We start from the raw sequence: 6,453 nt of genomic DNA, 5'->3' as shown, positions 1-6,453 counted from the left end.
GGGGCATTAATAGCCTGTGCCACGCGTTCTGCTCATAGTGTTAATGACTGTCGTAAATTCTGTTTCCCAAAGCCAGAAAAGTGGGGTTTCAAATTGTCAATGTTGCTTATGCTGGTGCTGTGCTGCCGCTCTTAAAGTGTTTTTCTGGTTTCCCTAATCATATAGACTTCGAAGAATTGTTCTCCTTTAAATCTTGTGGTTTATAAAAGAATTCTGTAATGCACTCCTTACTTGTGCTTCGTAGCTAAATCTGAATTGTATTTTTAAACTGTTAACTTGTAAAACTGAGTGAACATATTCTGCCCCCTTTTCTCAGTTCTTGGCATGTGCTTTCACCCTCACTTGGTGCAGTAACTCCCAGTACTACAGGGCTCAAGTGTTGTTAATAATACAAAGTGGGCATGCATACCCAGTTTCTGGTTTACTGGTTTGACATGCACGATATGTTCTGCTTTAGTCCACTTATTAAGGAACTGGATCTTATTTAATCAAAACGTGTGTATTTTTTAATTAATTTGAAGTATACATTCAATTTACCTAGTAAACTTGTTGATTAATTTGAAGTGGGCATACTGTTTCCTGTCTGAAGGCATGTGCATTCATAAACTTGTTTGAGGCTTTTGCCTTAAATTTTTGGTGTATATTCAGTTGGTCTTCTAAACCTGGTTGTTAATTCGTTTAAAGTGTCTATACTGCTTGCCATCTGGACACATGTGCTTTCGATGACATTCTTTGGCATTGATTAAATTCACTTTATCTTTTAAAAGAAAAACTCTTGGGACTAATTAATACAGTGTGTAGCGTATTGACTTGGCTCTATTATAAAAGAGCTTTCTGGGAAAGTTATTGTGAGCTTACTGTTGGAGATATTTCTATTGTATGTATTTCATATTTGTTTTATACATGTGTGTCCAAGTTCCTTGACCAGCATCACCTGTGAAGTGTCCAGATTAACTGGTGGCATTGGGGCTTAAACTTATTGCCTTGCATTTGAGCTGATATTCATTTCACACTGTCAGTCTTATTTTGTCAATTAACTCTGTGGTTACATTAAATTGTAATTAAAATTATTTCACTCTTCAAAGGGGGCTCAACCTCTGTTTTCCCAGTCCTTCCACTCCCAGAACAACCAAACAGCTGGCTGTGTATCAGCCTGTTTATTCTGGACCAACACTGATCCTTTACCTCATTATCCCACTCATCTAAGAAACATAGGTATTTAGTAAAGCGAAACATGTCTATTTAGTAAAGTCACCTCACCAGACAATGAGCATACATGATTATTTAACCTGTTTACTGCCATGAAGCCATTGGAAGATGCAGTACAGCATTACGTCTGATGCCATGTGCCTGCTGGCAGCCTCAAGCTCCAACCTGCTTAGCACAGTGTTTGGATGGTATGTTTGTAACACAGTCACAGTTACATGGGGCATGTTGATGTAATGTATACTGTGGATGAATGTGGCCTGTCATTGCAATCTTGAGTTGCTAAGGTAATATCTGTTAAGCTTTGGTTGTAGTTGCAACGGCCTTGTCGCAGTGGATACACCGGTTCCCGTGAGATCACCGAAGTTAAGCGCTGTCGGGCATGGCCGGCACTTGGTTGGGTCACCATCCAGGCCGCCATGTGCTGTTGCCATTTTTCGGGGTGCACTCAGCCTCGTGATGCCAATTGAGGAGCTACTCGACCGAACAGTAGTGGCTCCAGTCAAAGAAAACCATCATAATGACCGGGAGAGCGGTGTGTTGACCACACGCCCATCCTATCCGCATCCTCAACTGAGGATGACAAAGCGGTCAGGTGGTCCCGGTGGGCCACTTGTGGCTTGAAGATGGAGTGCCTTTGGTTGTAGTTGTCACTTCTTACAGTTTTACTTGCAATCCATTGCCATCATCATTACTAACAGTATTATTGTCATTGTCACTGCTATCACTATCAATTGTGTCCACTAACACATCTTTTTAGTCAAAAACCTCTGAAAATGCCACATCATCAACATCAAAATCTGCTTTCCCAAGACCCCCCCCCCAGTAATTCATCAGTGAAACCAGTCATTTTTCGACATCCCACTGGCTAACAGTACAGGATGTACACTCCTGGAAATGGAAAAAAGAACACATTGACACCGGTGTGTCAGACCCACCATACTTGCTCCGGACACTGCGAGAGGGCTGTACAAGCAATGATCACACGCACTGCACAGCGGACACACCAGGAACCGCGGTGTTGGCCGTCGAATGGCGCTAGCTGCGCAGCATTTGTGCACCGCCGCCGTCAGTGTCAGCCAGTTTGCCGTGGCATACGGAGCTCCATCGCAGTCTTTAACACTGGTAGCATGCCGCGACAGCGTGGACGTGAACCGTATGTGCAGTTGACGGACTTTGAGCGAGGGCGTATAGTGGGCATGCAGGAGGCCGGGTGGACGTACCGCCGAATTGCTCAACACGTGGGGTGTGAGGTCTCCACAGTACATCGATGTTGTCGCCAGTGGTCGGCGGAAGGTGCACGTGCCCGTCGACCTGGGACCGGACCGCAGCGACGCACGGATGCACGCCAAGACCGTGGGATCCTACGCAGTGCCGTAGGGGACCACACCGCCACTTCCCAGCAAATTAGGGACACTGTTGCTCCTGGGGTATCGGCGAGGACCATTCGCAACCGTCTCCATGAAGCTGGGCTACGGTCCCGCACACCCTTAGGGCGTCTTCCGCTCACGCCCCAACATCATGCAGCCCGCCTCCAGTGATGTCGCGACAGGCGTGAATGGAGGGACGAATGGAGACGTGTCGTCTTCAGCGATGAGAGTCGCTTCTGCCTTGGTGCCAATGATGGTCGTATGAGTGTTTGGCGCCGTGCAGGTGAGCGCCACAATCAGGACTGCATACGACCGAGGCACACAGGGCCAACACCCGGCATCATGGGGTGGGGAGCGATCTCCTACACTGGCCGTACACCACTGGTGATCGTCGAGGGGACACTGAATAGTGCACGGTACATCCAAACCGTCATCGAACCCATCGTTCTACCATTCCTAGACCGGCAAGGGAACTTGCTGTTCCAACAGGACAATGCACGTCCGCATGTATCCCGTGCCACCCAACGTGCTCTAGAAGGTGTAAGTCAACTACCCTGGCCAGCAAGATCTCCGGATCTGTCCCCCATTGAGCATGTTTGGGACTGGATGAAGCGTCGTCTCACGCGGTCTGCACGTCCAGCACGAACACTGATCCAACTGAGGCGCCAGGTGGAAATGGCATGGCAAGCCGTTCCACAGGACTACATCCAGCATCTCTACGATCGTCTCCATGGGAGAATAGCAGCCTGCATTGCTGCGAAAGGTGGATATACACTGTACTAGTGCCGACATTGTGCATGCTCTGTTGCCTGTGTCTATGTGCCTGTGGTTCTGTCAGTGTGATCATGTGATGTATCTGACCCCAGGAATGTGTCAATAAAGTTTCCCCTTCCTGGGACAATGAATTCACGGTGTTCTTATTTCAATTTCCAGGAGTGTATTTGAGCCAAAACCATTTATACTATCATTACACAATAAAGTAACTCTCACTGTTCATATGAAAATATAAATTAGCAGTCAAATTTAGAATGGATGTAGAATGATGTTAAAATTTCTTAAGAATCTATATGTATTATAAAAGTGGATGCATGTATGTACATATGTATGTTCCGCATATCCTCTGAAACCAATTGATTAATTTCAGCTGAACTTGGTACATGTAGTACTCACTATCTGAAAAGAAATACTTTGGGGGTCAGAGCCAGCAACCTCCTACTGGAAGGGGGGCGTAGGTGATAGCATGGAGAGAGGAGGAGGGGAGAAAGAGGTGGACAGACACAGAGGGTGAAGGAGGCAATGGACTACGAGAGATGGGGAGGAGAAGATGGACAGAGAAAGGGACATGGACATGGAAAGAGAGAGGCGGAAAGAGCAGATGGACAGAGAGCGAAGGTGTACATGGACAGGTGGCGAGGGGGAGGGTTAAGAGCAGACTGACGAATGGGGTAGGAGTGGGGTATGAGCAGAGGGACAGGTGGGGGAGGGGAGGAGGGGGGAGATTGAAAATAACATTGGAAAAAACCAAATGCAAAATGTTTAACAAGATATCGTAACCCATCTCCTATACACTGGTGGCACTTCAATCAAGAAATACAAATTAATGTGCAGAATGCCCTACAAACTGTACTAGTCAGAGTGGAGCATGTGGCCACTTGTGGACACACAGCAGAAGTGTGACGCTCTGCTGTGTTCACCACAGCATGTATTCCAACCATGAGCAAATTAGTTTTAAATAAAATAAACTATACCAAGGTTTCTGTAATATGTCTTGAGACGTGCATAAAGAGCAAATGGCACCAATCTATGAGTGTTGACTTTGTGCAGTAAAACAGTCTTTAAACTACCACTTCAACTGAATTCCAAATTCATTCATGAAAGCAGCCATATCCGACAAATATATTAAAATTAAATTCTTCTTTGAAATATACAGAAAATGCCTGCTATGTTGTTCTATATGCATAAATATTTTTCCTGCTTCCAATTAGTTCTGTTCTTTGAATGGAACTTTTCCTCTGTTAGGCCCAAATTTCCAAATCAAGTCATTTAGCTAGGTTTTAGTAAACAGCTTTCATTCTTAATAGTTTCAAGTGCAATGAAACCCACCGTGAACTTGTTCATGTGCATCAGAATGGCTATCATTAGAATCATCCTGGATAATGTCCTCAAAAGCTTCTGATGGTGCAGGAACAGGAAGATCTGGACCATGTTCCACTTACTAGATGGCAGATTGAGTGTTACGTTATCAAATTACTTTTTTCTCTTTACCGAGTTGTAAGCAGCAACATCAATAAAACAACTTAGAAGGGAACAAATTTTCTCACTACGGCTTGCTTTTTTAATGCATTCTCAATTCTCTAGCAAGAAAACCAAGACTCTTTTATGCTGGAGTGGTTTCTTGGGTATCTCTGCATCAATGGAACAGCAACTCTGAAGGCTTACCTTTGTTTTTGATTATATTCTAAGATTTTCACGACATATTTAGCAATATCTTATGCAGCACTCTGACTTATACTCATCTCCGTATTTACAACCAATGTATGAATAGCACACTTTTGCTATGTAATTTGTAATGTTCCTCTGATGCTTGTTAATGAAAAGCTCACAAAAATTTTCACAAATATGACTAGACACTATACTAAACACAATCATTCAAGTGTAGAAAGTGAGGTTACATTGTTACGAAATGAACAGCTGTAAATGAACAAGAAGACTTAAAAGAGTGCTTGATAGTAATTATGGTTCATTTACTCTCCAGTACAACTGCCACTGAAATTTCAATTTCATACTATCAATTGAAATGCTATATAACACATACATAATGAGAATTCCTAAAAAATATATTTTTTAAATATTGAGTGCTAATTTTAAGAAATGGTTGGTGATACAGCTTTTTGTTATATTGTGATTCAGTACACTAAAAATCGCAAGAATAAACCACTTTCATTAAAAAATTTCATTGTTGGCCCATGGAATTGGTGTATTTGCATTTTATATATTTAGTTTACGTGGGCATAGCTTTTGAGATATCCTTTACATCTGGTGACATTACTGAGTTGTCAGCTAAACATTCATTCTCACACATATTTGGAATGAGGAAACTACCTGTCATTAATTCTTCATATTTAAAGTACCACATTTTTGGCACAAAAACTGTTACACCTGTCAGTTACCTTTAATGCTGTCAACCTATGTATCTTTGAGTAACCTTCCAAAACCAATGCCAAAAGCCCAAACTGTAATGACAAGTGCAATCAATACAACATATGCAAGTTTCACTGTGATATAAAGTGTGGGTATTTTTTTTATTTACCTTGCACTCTTTTCACACAGTTAACTGATTTATCAAGCATAAATGGTATTTCAATAGCAAGTGCCAAAACTGACTTATCCACTTGCAGAAAAGTCTGCAAAAAATTTACAGTTCTTATTGCCCAATTAAGACTAGTGACATACCTGACACATGATGGCTGAAGCAAAGCACAATTAACAGTTACATCCACATGCCATCAGATACGAATACAATTCAAAGATTTTGTGGGAAGGACAAGGAGACAACATATCAAAAAACATTATTCACGTTAATTTGCCTTTACTGCACATGAGTATCACAGATCTTTAGGCCAGAATAGTGAAAAACTTAATGAATTTTAACAGTATGAGGTATCATATAGACAAACTATATGTATATTTATAGAATATATATTTATAAATGTAACATTTTCACTCTGATTTCATGGCAAGTCTTTCAATTAAGTTGTGCAAGTCAGTGTTTTAACACGCCTGAGGATAACATGTCTGAGGATGAGTAAATTATTTCACAAATGAACACCACCAGTAATTTTTTTCAATATTTTCTATACACAGGAACACACACATT

The 6,453-nt window shown here is 42.2% G+C and overlaps 1 pseudogene; it reads left to right on the top strand.

Moving 5' to 3' along the window:
- Positions 1 to 1,521: 1,521 nt before the first annotated feature.
- Positions 1,522 to 1,639, top strand: LOC126177934 (5S ribosomal RNA; annotated as a pseudogene).
- Positions 1,640 to 6,453: the final 4,814 nt, after the last annotated feature.

The sequence above is a fragment of the Schistocerca cancellata genome, chromosome 3, assembly GCF_023864275.1.
Source record: "Schistocerca cancellata isolate TAMUIC-IGC-003103 chromosome 3, iqSchCanc2.1, whole genome shotgun sequence".
In the NCBI taxonomy this organism is placed as follows: Eukaryota; Metazoa; Arthropoda; class Insecta; order Orthoptera; family Acrididae; genus Schistocerca; species Schistocerca cancellata.
This window is presented reverse-complemented; position numbering and strand designations above follow the sequence as displayed.